Source organism: Blennius ocellaris (assembly GCF_963422515.1).
Source record: "Blennius ocellaris genome assembly, chromosome: 7".
NCBI classification, from domain to species: Eukaryota; Metazoa; Chordata; class Actinopteri; order Blenniiformes; family Blenniidae; genus Blennius; species Blennius ocellaris.
In genome coordinates this window covers 29,400,433-29,415,459 of record NC_137656.1, presented here as the reverse complement: position 1 = coordinate 29,415,459, position 15,027 = coordinate 29,400,433, and the positions used below count along the sequence as shown (strand labels likewise).

General features: G+C 44.1%; 1 protein-coding gene across 1 annotated transcript in view; it reads right to left on the bottom strand.

Moving 5' to 3' along the window:
- cux2b (cut-like homeobox 2b) overlaps nt 1-15,027 on the bottom strand; it is a gene marked incomplete at its 3' end in the record, with an annotated part of 161,918 nt that overhangs the window by 91,372 nt on the left and 55,519 nt on the right. The window lies entirely within an intron of this gene.

Below are 15,027 nucleotides of genomic sequence, written 5' to 3'. Positions count from 1 at the left end.
CACACAGTATATACTCAAGCCATCTTGAGTTCAATATAGGAACTGAATAAGTGTGACAGGTTTGGCAACTGCAAGTAATGTATACTTGATGTGTGCCAACACATGCTCAGTAATAGTCATACTATAGTCATGTAGCATCTCTGGTGTGTGAGCCCTGAAACGCTTTAGCATGTAGCATGTAGCACAGCTTGGTGCTGCTGGATTCACAGAGGAGTGAAACTACTGAGCAACAATAGTCTAACTCTCCTCGTCCAAATGTCTCCGCGAATTATGTTGCTGGTATTATATATGTTAACCTACATTTTGCTTCCTCTTGATCTGTTGGCAAAACAGAATTTGTGGTTTGTCTTTCTTCTGTCATTCTCTTTATTATTAAGGAATCCCCAAACCAATGGCATTGCTCTTGCCCTGTTGCGTACCTGCGGGCGATGTTGTTGATACATGACGTCACTGAGTGCTCAGTGGGGCGACATGGCTCAGTCAGAGTGGTCGTCTCCCAATCAGAAAACTGCTGGTTCGATTTCCATTTAATAATAATAACACAGGTTTTATACATTGGTTTTCTACACACTCACAGACACTTTACATTGCATTATTCATTCACTCCATACTGGATGGTGGTGAACTACGTCTGTAGCCTCAGCTGCTCTGGAGACTGATGGAAGAGAGGCGGCCATTTTGGACCATTGGCCCCTCGACCACCACCAACCACTCTCTCTCTCTCTCTCTCTCTCTCTCTCTGACCACCACCAACCACTCTCTCTCTCACTACATTCACCCTCTGACCACCACCAACCACTCTCTCTCTCACTACATTCACCCTCTGACCACCACCAACCACTCTCTCTATCACTACATTCACCCTCTGACCACCACCAACCACTCTCTCTCTCACTACATTCACCCTCTGTCCACCACCAACCACTCTCTCTCTCACTACATTCACCCTCTGTCCACCACCAACCACTCTCTCTCTCTCTCTCACTCTCTGACCTCCACCAACCACTCTCTCTCTCACTACATTCACCCTCTGACCACCACCAACCACTCTCTCTCTCACTACATTCACCCTCTGTCCACCACCAACCACTCTCTCTCTCACTACATTCACCCTCTGACCACCACCAACCACTCTCTCTATCACTACATTCACCCTCTGACCACCACCAACCACTCTCTCTCTCACTACATTCACCCTCTGTCCACCACCAACCACTCTCTCTCTCACTACATTCACCCTCTGTCCACCAACCACTCTCTCTCTCACTACATTCACCCTCTGACCACCACCAACCACTCTCTCTCTCACTACATTCACCCTCTGTCCATCACCAACCACTCTCTCTCTCACTACATGCACCCTCTGACCACCACCAACCACTCTCTCTCTCACTACATTCACCCTCTGACCACCACCAACCACTCTCTCTCTCACTACATTCACCCTCTGACCACCACCAACCACTCTCTCTCTCACTACATTCACCCTCTGACCACAACCAACCACTCTCTCTCTCACTACATTCACCCTCTGACCACCACCAACCACTCTCTCTCACTACATTCACCCTCTGACCACCACCAACCACTCTCTCTCACTACATTCACCCTCTGACCACCACCAACCACTCTCTCTCTCTCTCTCTCACTCTCTCACCCTCTGACCACCACCAACCACTCTCTCTCTCACTACATTCACCCTCTGACCACCACCAACCACTCACTCTCTCACTACATTCACCCTCTGACCACCACCAACCACTCTCTCTCTCACTACATTCACCCTCTGACCACCACCAACCACTCTCTCTCTCACTACATTCACCCTCTGTCTACCACCAACCACTCTCTCTCTCACTACATTCACCCTCTGACCACCACCAACCACTCTCTCTCACTACATTCACCCTCTGACCACCACCAACCACTCTCTCTCACTACATTCACCCTCTGACCACCACCAACCACTCTCTCTCTCTCTCTCTCACTCTCTCACCCTCTGACCACCACCAACCACTCTCTCTCTCACTACATTCACCCTCTGACCACCACCAACCACTCACTCTCTCACTACATTCACCCTCTGACCACCACCAACCACTCTCTCTCTCACTACATTCACCCTCTGACCACCACCAACCACTCTCTCTCTCACTACATTCACCCTCTGACCACCACCAACCACTCACTCTCTCACTACATTCACCCTCTGACCACCACCAACCACTCTCTCTCTCACTACATTCACCCTCTGTCCACCACCAACCACTCTCTCTCTCACTACATTCACCCTCTGACCACCACCAACCACTCTCTCTCTCACTACATTCACCCTCTGACCACCACCAACCACTCTCTCTCTCACTACATTCACCCTCTGACCACCACCAACCACTCTCTCTCTCACTACATTCACCCTCTGTCCATCACCAACCACTCTCTCTCTCACTACATTCACCCTCTGACCACAACCAACCACTCTCTCTCTCACTACATTCACCCTCTGACCACCACCAACCACTCTCTCTCACTACATTCACCCTCTGACCACCACCAACCACTCTCTCTCACTACATTCACCCTCTGACCACCACCAACCACTCTCTCTCTCTCTCTCTCACTCTCTCACCCTCTGACCACCACCAACCACTCTCTCTCTCACTACATTCACCCTCTGACCACCACCAACCACTCACTCTCTCACTACATTCACCCTCTGACCACCACCAACCACTCTCTCTCTCACTACATTCACCCTCTGACCACCACCAACCACTCTCTCTCTCACTACATTCACCCTCTGTCTACCACCAACCACTCTCTCTCTCACTACATTCACCCTCTGACCACCACCAACCACTCTCTCTCACTACATTCACCCTCTGACCACCACCAACCACTCTCTCTCACTACATTCACCCTCTGACCACCACCAACCACTCTCTCTCTCTCTCTCTCACTCTCTCACCCTCTGACCACCACCAACCACTCTCTCTCTCACTACATTCACCCTCTGACCACCACCAACCACTCACTCTCTCACTACATTCACCCTCTGACCACCACCAACCACTCTCTCTCTCACTACATTCACCCTCTGACCACCACCAACCACTCTCTCTCTCACTACATTCACCCTCTGACCACCACCAACCACTCACTCTCTCACTACATTCACCCTCTGACCACCACCAACCACTCTCTCTCTCACTACATTCACCCTCTGTCCACCACCAACCACTCTCTCTCTCACTACATTCACCCTCTGACCACCACCAACCACTCTCTCTCTCACTACATTCACCCTCTGACCACCACCAACCACTCTCTCTCTCACTACATTCACCCTCTGACCACCACCAACCACTCTCTCTCTCACTACATTCACCCTCTGTCCATCACCAACCACTCACTCTCTCACTACATTCACCCTCTGACCACCATGGTGGTCAGAGGGTGAATGTAGTGAGAGAGAGAGTGGTTGGTGGGGACCGATGGTGCAGATTAGCAGCCTCACTCCATCAGTGTGCTCCAGAGAAGCTGAGGCTGCAGACGTAGTTTACCACCATCCAGTATGGAATCAATGAATAATACAATGTAAAGCATCTTTGAGTGTCTAGAAAAGCGCTGTATAAAACCTGTACATTATTGCTCGCTTGCTTGTATTGTAGAGCTTTTCATGAGTATCACACAGTATCAGACCTAATACTGTTATCAGTATCGTGCATCACAACTCATAAATACAAACACTATGAATCTGCTATATGCAGCTATGTATAAGATAGATCTGTGATCTGTTCATCACAATATAAACTTATCCAAACATAAACATCTCATATGGTGATATTTATTTGCTAGTTTTCAGGCTTCAACACAATGTGCGACTACGTCTGCCAAGGATGGAATAAAATCATCGGCGTAGATTCATCTGTATGTCTGTTAGCAAGATTACGTCAAAACTACTGCACTGATTTTGGCGAGATTTTCAACACGGATAGATCTTAAGCCATGAAAGATTCAATAAAATATTGGAGGTGATCTGTAGACTTTTTTTTATTTCCCTACATCCAAGTCCACCTCTGGGGCTGTCAGAAATCTTTCATCAATGTATATCATCTTGAGCTAGCGACAGTTATTTCAAAAAGGGAGTAAATGTTCAAGTTCACCATAATTGAGCAATTCGCGACGCATTTAAGTGAAAGTAAAAAGCTCTGTAAAGGAGAATGATAAATTGACATCAGTTGGTGCTTTATACCAGTGAGCATCTCCAGCCCATTGTTTGGGTATCACACTGGTGATGCATTGATTAGTAGTTGAGGCAGCAGTCATAATGTCCACATGTTGTGTCGCGACAATCTCAGACCATTTTCTCAACAACCATGAAAACCTAAGTCCTCAGACCGCCAGAAAAGTTACTGTCATGATTGCTCATCTCGTCTCAGACAGACTAAAATCACAAACTATGAAGATGCTTTTTCAGTATATTAATTAGTTTGCATCTGCGCTGATCTTAGAATTAAGTTTCTAGACTATCCCACGGTCTTTAATATCTCCTCCGTGTTCGACTGTCTGAGCGTCCATCATTATACTGGGAACGTCACTTGCGTCCAGCACTCAGCCAAAGTTACACAGGCTCACTTTGAAAGTACTGTAGTTAAAACAAACGCGGGTCAATAAATAGTTATTTCAACGGGTACATAAGTGAATGTAAATATGAAAACAAGGACGGCGACTGTAAACAGGCTGTCGAGTGGTTTTCTGATGTACAATGGATATCAGAAATGAAACCTCTCGACAAAAGGAGGAAAAAAAAGTTTCGCATTATATGAGACAAAACCATGTTTGATTCAAAACAAATACATGAACTTATCCAGCTTTGATAAATCATAATCGATGAGAGCAAACTTTAAAGCAATAAAGGCTGAAACAGTAAGTGAACAGAAGTGTATTAAGTTTGGGTCAAAGCAGCTTTTCTGTGCTGATGTGGAGAACAGATGAGGCCATTCCCCCTCCGGAGACACAGAGGACGTAAAAGACTCAAGGAAGGTATTATCTAATGTCCAATTACACTCCCATGCCTCCATCCCCCCCTCTCTCTCTTACCTTTCGGCCTCCCACCTTCGTTCCCTCTCCTTAGCATGACGAGGACACAAGTGATAAACCAGGAGCAGAGAGCCGGTAGTTTACATGGCCCTGGAGCCCATTATGTTGCCCACAATAGGCTGGAGGCCTGGACGTGCTGTGAATAGGTAATGGCCTGGAGATCCTGGGCCTGGCCTGCTGCTCAATGAGCCTGAGACAGCCGGGTGGGAGACGGGCAATAGAGATACCTCGTCAGCCCAGCGTGGAGCAGGATGGTCGTAGCCGGGGGGAGGCGGGGGAGGATGGGAGAGTGGGAGTGAGTGAGTGAGAAGAGAAGGAGGGTGGCGTAAATGCCCCTTACATAAGGTAGGGCATGAATAATAACACACAGAGACTAGTGAAAGGTAACTGGGATGCAGGGATTTGCTTTATCGGCACAGAAATATGAGCCTATAATGTAGTGTGTGCAAAGAAACCAACATGAGCTCAGTCCCATAGCCGCATGTAGCCTACAAGCTGCTTTGTGTCAGACCGTGCTGCTCACTCACTCGGACCGCACCTTCCCAAGTTAGCCATCCACTCGCGCAATCTGCACCTAATAACTGCAAGGTTTAGCCCACGATGAAGATCTGTCTTCATTGAGCTGGAAAAGCTGTAGCGTCGCAGAGCATTTTTCCTAACGGCGCACTCCCTCATCTATGAAAGTGCCATAGAGCCCCTCAGACAATTAGGTAGGGAAAAGCTTTATGACCGTTAGAGTCACTCAGCGAGCGGCACTCTTACCGCCAGCACCGCCAGGAGCGCTGGCTCGTGCAGAAAGGTAATTACGGAGCCTCTCATAATGACACGGAGGAAGCTTGCGTCATAACACCCACAGCCTTTTATCATTGCGCTGTAATTAATTATCATCCTTTACTCTTTGATTCATCCCACTATTCATAACATATTCATGCATTCAAGAGAAATTATCATTTTCTTCAGGAATTAATCAGAAAGGAGGAAGAACTGGTCGTCACTCGATGGATGATCAAAGGCAGTGTTTGTCTACCTCGCCGTGTGGCGGCTGAGCTCGGGGCGAGCCGCGGTGGCTGAGGACCGCCGTAACGACGAGACACCGAGCTCAGCCCAGCCTCCGGTCTGGACCGTCGTCTCCTGCAAGCTTTTCAAGAGAGCAAAACAAAACCTGCAGATGTTTTTGAGGAACGGGGCAAACGAGTAAAACAACCCGAACATCTGTGAGCAGCTTTCTTTTGTTATTTTGATCAATTCTGGACTGACAGGAGTGCAGGAGTGAGTTCTAGGGTCCAAACTAACAGTTTGAGCAGTACTTTGGCCTTGGCAGGAACCAACATTCACAGTTTTGCCCTTTCTCTTATAGTTTTACAGTTTCAATGCTTTTCCATGTGGTTAACTCCTAAAATTCAAAGAAATAGACAACAAAATATATCAAATGCCAATCGTGTCCAAATGCTATGTCAAATTGCCAGTGCTGTAATCTGCAGGTGTGCCAGATCTCAAAGCAAGCTGAATCAAGTTTAGTTGATCAATGTGATTCAATTTGCTTTAAAGAAACATATCACTGGTTTAACCATTTGAAAGTGAGCTTTTCCAAAGAATTCTTATCAAAACTGAAGAAAAGAGTGTACATCTCTCACCGTGAAGTCGAGTTGAATTATATTAGTGTCACAAGAAGTGAAATAGGTGTTTGATTTGTCCAAAATGTGTCCAGCGAGTTGACAAAATGTCCCTACAGGAACTGTGAGAGTTCATAATTCACTTATTTAATGTTGGAGGAGTTGAAGATGGCATATGTATTGTTGTAGTTGATGTAGTTGTGATTACTTGGTGTTTTCTGCTGATTGTGAACTTGAGTGATGAGCGGGTCACGGAGTGAGTGAGTGATACAGTTTAAACTAATATTGAGAATTTATGGTAGGGTTGAACAGTTTCAAGAATTCATTGTTTCTGTTTCTCATTTTGTATATAGAGCACATTTGCCCAGAAAAAACAAATTCAGGTGATTCATGATTGAGATATAAAAAAACGTTTGCAAAAAAAGGACAGGTCATTATTACATCCCCAGTAGCACATTAAACCTTCAGTACATTCATGAAGTTTCAACAAATTCTTATTTTGGAGGATTTGCCGATATCTTTTTCTGATATGTTGATGTCATATATCATATGCTGACATATGTACGAATGAGTAGTTTAACTACAGACAAAGCCAACATTTCTGTGGCAGAGTAATGAGAATATTATGTGAGTTCTATCATGATGACTCACTATGAGTTGCAAAAACAAGTTGTTAACATGGTGCAAGCTTAGTTTTTTGCTTTCAGGTACAATTAAACCTCAAGTATTTGTTAATGGAGAATATGGATACCGGTACTTTGTGTGAAAACTGATTGATGCATATGACATGCCAATTATATTGTGTATCTCCAGGCTGTTCGGCCACATGGGAATAATAGAAATGGTTTTTTTTCTGCATGGTGGATGTATCAGCTGGTCTTACTGGATGGTTTCTGTAATCTACTGAAAAACTAACAAGTCAAACGGGCACTCGGTAGAGCGCATACTTTCCGCTACGCCACATATGTCACCTTGGAAACCAATTTTATTTGATCCACCACACCTCTCCTTCCTTCATTTGTGAGGGTTGTTTGAATTGCTTCATGTTGTTTCATTGTTAAGTTAAATGATGCTGTGTTGATTCCCATTCTGTTGCGTTGCCTATGTGATTGGCTGAAAGTGGAGTGGGGGCAGAGCTAGCAGTGTGCTAGCAGACAGCTAACGGCAGCGACTACTGACAGCACCGGGGAGCTCCAACCTGTCGACGACAGAGAAAAGACTGTTTTATGCTTGATGCACCGGCGCGACGTGCAGAACGTAGACGTGAGGAATCAGCATGAGAGAACGTGTGCACCATTTATACCACAAGCGGCTCCTGCTCCCAACCTGCAGGGGGCAGTGCATCACTAACACACTTCCACCGCAGTATTAAGTTAGAGCAGAAGAAGTAGACTTGTTCTCTGTGACACCAGCAGGAGGTCCTGCAGTGGAGAACGCAGCATCAACTATTGTTTCAAAGAACATTTTCCCTCTCTGGAAGTCTGACACTGAAGCAAATTGACGTCTAGGAGTCAAATCTTGTGTTTCCGGAGTTCCAAGATGGATGTGAAGCTTTATGCTTTTTGTGTCTTTATCACTGTCTTCAGTCCTTTTTGTCCACACGTCTCCGTCCATGTAGTCAGAAACATCTGGAGGTGACGTCAGTGAACAGGACAGCATGGAGAGGCGTGGCACTGAAATGATGTCATTTGGCCACACGGAGCCGTGAGGAGCTCGCGGACACGTCAAGCATAAAACAGCCTTAAATGTCTGACCTCCCCAGGAGCTGCTGGGACCCAGAATCAAATGGATGGAACCTTGATGATGACAAAAACCATCCCTGAACAGAGGATGCCCTTAATTGTTTTTACAAAAAGTTGGTAAAATACATACATACATACACACAGGCTTGTGAATGTCCAAACACTACATTGGCAATTCATTGAATCTCCTTGCAATACGACAACAAGATGCAAGGAAATTATACCAAAAATGTAAATAGAAAATAAGAAGCTGCAGTTCTGTATGGTACGAGAGGCAATACTCATAAGCAGCACATTTAACAAAAAGTTCACATTTGGCTAATAATCTAGTAGAATTATGCATCACTTTATGTTTCTTCTTTTTGTCCTCTTAAAAAGCACAAAAAACAGGTCTTTTCACAGCGGTGAGGTTTGGAACCAGATTACTATCATGGTCGGCCTTTCACAACTGTTTATGCAACAAAAAAAAAAGCAAACTATTATTTGGCAGAAGCAGCTGCTGTAAACAGACAATATCTGACTCTCACTGAGTCATATTCAATGTAAATAACATGAAAAAATAAAATTGAAATAAAATACACTTCTGAAAACAGATGTGTCTGTAAATGCAACTCTCACTGCAACACCTAACTTTGTGCTTTATTCCATGTGGTGAGATGAGTTAGTCCACATGTTCATGAAGAAGCAGACGGCCTCTGCTGTCACAATAATATCGTGATATTGTCAATACCACCTGCTGTGCTGAACACTAGTTCAGGTTTAGCAGCATGACATTCTTTACAGACTGTCTAAGTCTTGTCAAGTTTGCCATCTTTGTTGTAAAAGCTAAAGTACTTCTAAACACCTGATTTGAAGTGTTTCAGTGTCTTAGATGACATGTACTACTCACATGTGTTGATTTATAAAGTGGTTTTTGAATTATTTATGAATTAATACATTTTTGTAAATAAACGCCTGTTAACTGAATTGAAGCATTCCTGGTAATTATTGTGTATTTATTATTGACATCCACTGGTCTGTAACACTGTGCTAGAATCTTACACCTTCACTTTTATTTAAGATTGTTATATTTCACACAGAAATATTAACTAACTTGAATAAACATTTTTAAAAATGAGACTGATATTTTGGTATTAGCTATTTCCAGATTCTCTGGTGGTGCCTCTTTTATTATTAACGAATAAATAATATATTTATTCAAATTAAAACATTTTCATTATTTAAATTATTTTTGACAATTTATTAACTTTGAGTAATTAATCAATTACTTTAGTTAATTTGTTAATGAGTAAATGGCAGTTTACTTCCATTAACAATTTATATTTTTCATAAAATGACTTCCAGTGATTTATTACTTTCAGTAATCTATTACTTACTATAATGTAATGCTAATAACCAACCATAAATCCCACTACATACAGTCATACATACAGTCATACATACATACATACCAAAATGCACGTGGACAAAAACATAACTTTCACCCCAACAGCTGTTGGCGAAGGTAATAACTAAATACTCTCGTTAAAAACTTTGTTCATAATTTGTCCACACATAGGACGGCCTGGATATTGTTTTTACGCTAAATCTGAACTACAGTTACAATGAAAGGCAGCGATACATTGTGCCAGCGATAGGATCACATGACCCACACATTTGGCTCAAAGTTTATGCCAGATACAGTGAATCCTGCAACTGGAGCACCTTGCTCATGTACACACACGGCTTTCTTTTCTTACCTGTGGACCGCCACTGCCCTGAAAGTGGATTTGGCTGCTGCTTCCATTCACAGAGTTTTGAGGTGAAAACCACCAGAAAAACCTCAGGTGCAACTAGAACTTTATTTTAATGCATCAGATCTGTTTGTCTCAGGGACATGCAGAAGTTGTACCTACAGTTTTCACATAAATGCAGGTGTATGGCGACCAGAAGTGTTCCTGAATGCCTCACGGCTGCTCTGCGACACCAGCTAAAGAGATTCTGAGGAGATTCTGATACTCATTCAAGTAACAATGCTGTCAGTACAGTGATGCAAAAAAAACTTAAGGCTGCGTGATGAACTCTCTTCAGCAAAGAGATGCAACTCAGCCAATCAGAGGCCTGGATGAGCTGTTGAAAGTCACACGTAGGTGAACCACAGCAGCCATTTTGAAATCTCCTCTTTTAAGTTCATGGAGTCAATAAACTGCCGTGGAGTCAAGATACTGCCCACACTCACACAGAAAACAACCACCGCCACCACCAGCAATGGCAACATACCTAAAAACATTGTCTTCCCTCACATCATCACTTCCCAACCTCAGGGGAAGAAATGGCACAGTTAGACTCATAAACAGGTGTCCGCCGGCCCCCAGTTCGCAGAGCTTTAATAGCTGTTTGATGTTTTTGATGTCTAGTCAGCTTGATCGTACCTTGCTGCTTGATAATGAGGGCCAATAATGAGTCCGGAGCTTGAGGGGTTAATGGTATGTAACCGGCAGAGCTGCTAATTACACGTTACAAACTATTTATCAGAATCTCCATCTGCGCTAGCACCACAGCTCTCATTGTGCACGCTAAATTACTCCACGGATTATCATTGTAAAGCAAGTTTCAGCAATTAGGGACCCATACTGCTGTTTTTTTTTTCTGAGAGCACCAAATGACATCAAGAGAGGAGAAAAATAGAATGACTGGTTAATTTGGGCCTGAAATTCAGATTCGTATAGTCCGGATGTGGGAGAGAGGGTGGGGTGGGATGGGATGGGTAGGGGGCTCTGAACACAAGGAATCTGTCACTGTTTCCTTTTTTTTCCTTTTTTTTATTCCAAGCTTCACAAAGGTTTATCCTGAGGGGAGTTTACACTTTAAAGTGAGAGGGGAGGTGTAAATTGCATGGAGTAGCCCGCACAGTCTTGGCGAGGACTGTTTTCTGTGCGTCTGGATGGTGGCAGGAGCTCTGTGTGAAAGTTGTGTGAACGCCAGGGTCCGACGGGCCCGTCCCTCCAGTGATCGGTTATTTGAGAAATAACTGTCACATCCCTCAGCCCCAAAGGTGTGCCTGAGACCATGGAGACGTGTACCATCCCCTCTTCTCCACCGTAAATTTTTATTAAAATTACCTTCATTATAAGACCATGTTCATTATAAAACCAAAAACGCCGGTCTCCCAGGGCCGTGTGGATTAATAAGGACAGCGGTGTATTTTAAGCCGTAAACTCAGCTCCTCACTGTCCTTAATCTCCTTCCTACTTCACAAGGCCAAATTAACACCTCTCCTCAGCTCTGACGGGACCTCATTAGCAAACTTCCAGGGAAAGAAAAGAAGAGAGCAGAACGAAAAAGAGGAGAAGAAGGAGGGAAGCGACCAATGACAGCCACCAGCTCTGGGATTAACCCTTTCTCCTCCTCCAGCGCCGCAGAAAAACTAGGTCGGCACCGTGTTTCTAATCAGTCGCCTGGTTAGTGATAATTAGAAGGCGAGATTGGACGGGAGAAGAGAGGAAAAGTGGGTGGGGAACATTGAAATGAAAAAAGAAAAGAAAGAGAACCTGTCATGTCGCAAACACTTCAAAGGAGCCAACTTCTCCTTTAGAAGTGGCAGGATGAGGGTCCAAATACCACGAGGCGCTCCTCTGGGCCTCTGAACGGCGGCGGGGGGTGAAGAGGACCCAGATCTTACTCACACGTATACATCCTTGCACGCATGCACGCACACGCAGATGCACACACACACACACACACACACACAAATGTCAGGACTTTTCTATCATTCGCCACCTGTACAGTGCAGCTGCAGGGGAGCTTTAGTCGATCCCAAACCACACAGCCAAACAAGCACATCCAACTCCACCTTCTCCTCGGCGCTCTCCCCTGCAGCAGCAGGTCCAGGTCCCACAGCTTACGCCGAGGTCGCGCCGACTACCGCTGGGTAAAGTTCACAAGCCTCTGCAAGCTGTTTGACATTACCAATAAGGTCAAAGTGTATCAGAAAACACCAGAGGATTAGATTATTATGGTGCGACGGAGTCGCGTGCTCGCACAGTGCAGCTCACGATTAAAAAAAAACAGCCGAGGGTTTTTCTTCCATGGCAAGCTGGCTTACTTATCAATGCGCAGAGCAGAAGCCGTGGAAGTTACACAAGAGAGACCGAGAAGTACCCAGAGAGGCCGGCAGCTAACAAGGAAAGAAAAAAAATCATCTCTCATTATCAGCCATCTATTTTATCTACTATGAAACATCTCCAGACTCCCAGTTGTCAGACATCAATGGTGCTTAAATTAATCCTTTGGGTTCCTGTTTGCACAATAAAGATATAGAAGGGCGCTTCTGATATTTGTGCAACTTTACAGTGAGAGTAATTGAATTAGCACAGAAATCAACCACCAAGTGCGTGCCGTGTGCAGAACTGAACGTGATGGCTCCTGCTAGGGAACGCAGACTGCTCGGGCACAGTCAATTATAAAGCATTAAAAAGAAGCTGCCAATAATCACTTCCAGGAGATCTGAACAATCCATGCTGAGTGTTCTCATGTTTACCGATGATGGTGCTTTCAGGTTAGCGCTGGAGCGGAGTTTAGACGAGGAGGGGGAGTGGGGAGAACGAGACTGGAAACATATTTGCGGTATCATTTCCATAAGACTCTGCTTTGCGGAGCATAACGCGGCTCACAAATGTGATTTATGACCTTGGTTTAATGGCCGGAGCAGAGTCTTGGTAGGTATCAGATGACTTTTTCCAATATGGCGACGTCAGAGGGGGCACAGCGAATGTACCATCACAACAGGAAATGAGGGCTTGTCTCAGCCAAGAAAATATGAGAAGCCAGATATCTGATCATCTAATGGCAGATAGATGCTACTTCACTTTGACAGAAAAGGCATCAGTCAATAAGCACCAGATGAGCAGCAACATGAAAAGCATGCCATGGATTCCTCGCCCATATCTATCAAATCATTCATTCCAGGAGCACGCAGCGCTCGCCCTGGTCAATGCACATGCAATATCCAGCAGCAGTGTCTCCTTTCAGTAAACTAGCAGATAAAATGGAGGAAATCATTGATAGAAATACTACAATCAGGGGTGGAAGTGAGGGATTACGAATACTCAGATTACTGCACTTTAGGTATTATTTTTGCATAATTGCAGTTTAGGAATAATCTTTTTTTGTTGTAATGAATGTTACACCATTTACATCACGTAATCTACTACTTCTAAAGTCACTAATAGTAAAACCTTTTATTTACAGTAACTTTTAACTTTTAACAGGGAACATTTCTGTTTCATATTGCAGGGCCGTGCATTTAACCACTGCACTACCATCTCTCGCCTCACGCCTCTCCTGGGTTCAAATATGGCGCGGGGCTTTTCTGTATGGAGTTTGCATGTTGTGTGTAGAAGCCACGTGTGTGAGCGGGTTTCCTCTGGGTACTCCCACACTCCCCAAAAACATGCACACTGGGGGTCTGAGTAAGATCCTCGCCCCCCAGCTACCGCTGAGTGCTGCTCCGTTGCTGCGACTGATGGGTCAATTCGGAAAGGGAAATAAAATTAATAAATATTGTTCGCAAAATCAACTTGTCAGTAGGGCTGCACAATGTATCAGAAACACGCACGCACGCACACACACACACACAGAGAATACAATGACCCATAAAGTTGTTGAAGAACGTGCGATGGGGAAACACGATGCTTAGTAACAGTTGATGTATATTACAAAAGGAGAACGAGTCCTGTTAACATGGATTAATTGTGAATAATATTGTTATCACAATATGCAACGTTATTATATTTAAAGAGTGTTTTCTTTTTTTTCAAATTTAGTTTACCTGCACTTGTTTTAATTTATAGTCAACCTTAACTACACACACTCGGGTTGGTTAGGGATCTTGCTCACAATGGTAACTTATGTGGTAATCAAACTTTCTTCCAAAGCTTCAAGACCAAATAAAAAAAAACCTCTTGCTGATCATCAGAAAAATTGGCTTTGAATGTTAACTGAATCTAATGCTATTGATGATGATGTAATTAAACAGCAAAGTTTTTCCTGGAGCCTGAATGTTACAGTCTGGCCTTCAGACTGTGTAGTTTCATCTGTCTCATAAGTTTATTAGCTGCTCCGCTGTGCAACATGGATTTCCTCAACATGACTAAAACTGTAGGTTTGGCTGCACGACGTCGTTCTTCACTAGAACAACAGTGTTCTTCAGTCTGCAAATACTGGACCTTTGAGAGTAGGGGCATGGAGCAACAAACTGCCTTTATCGAAATCTGTTTGGTTTACTTATGTTTGTGTCACTTTTGTCATATAGTTATCATCTGCCACAATCATGCAGTCATAAGTCACATTCATTCATTCATTCATGTTCCTTTCATGAAAGAAAGAAAAAATGTACTACACCCTAAATTACCTGATAAACACCTCCATGGTTAGAAGGGAACAGCCAGAAGAAAGAAATGTGTTATGTTTACCTGCCCCTTACTTAAGAAAATAAAAAATTATATATTTTTCAAAAGTCTACACTTTCCACAGAGTGAACATAGAACACAAAACAAACTAACCAACAAAAGCCCACGTCATTCCCGAAC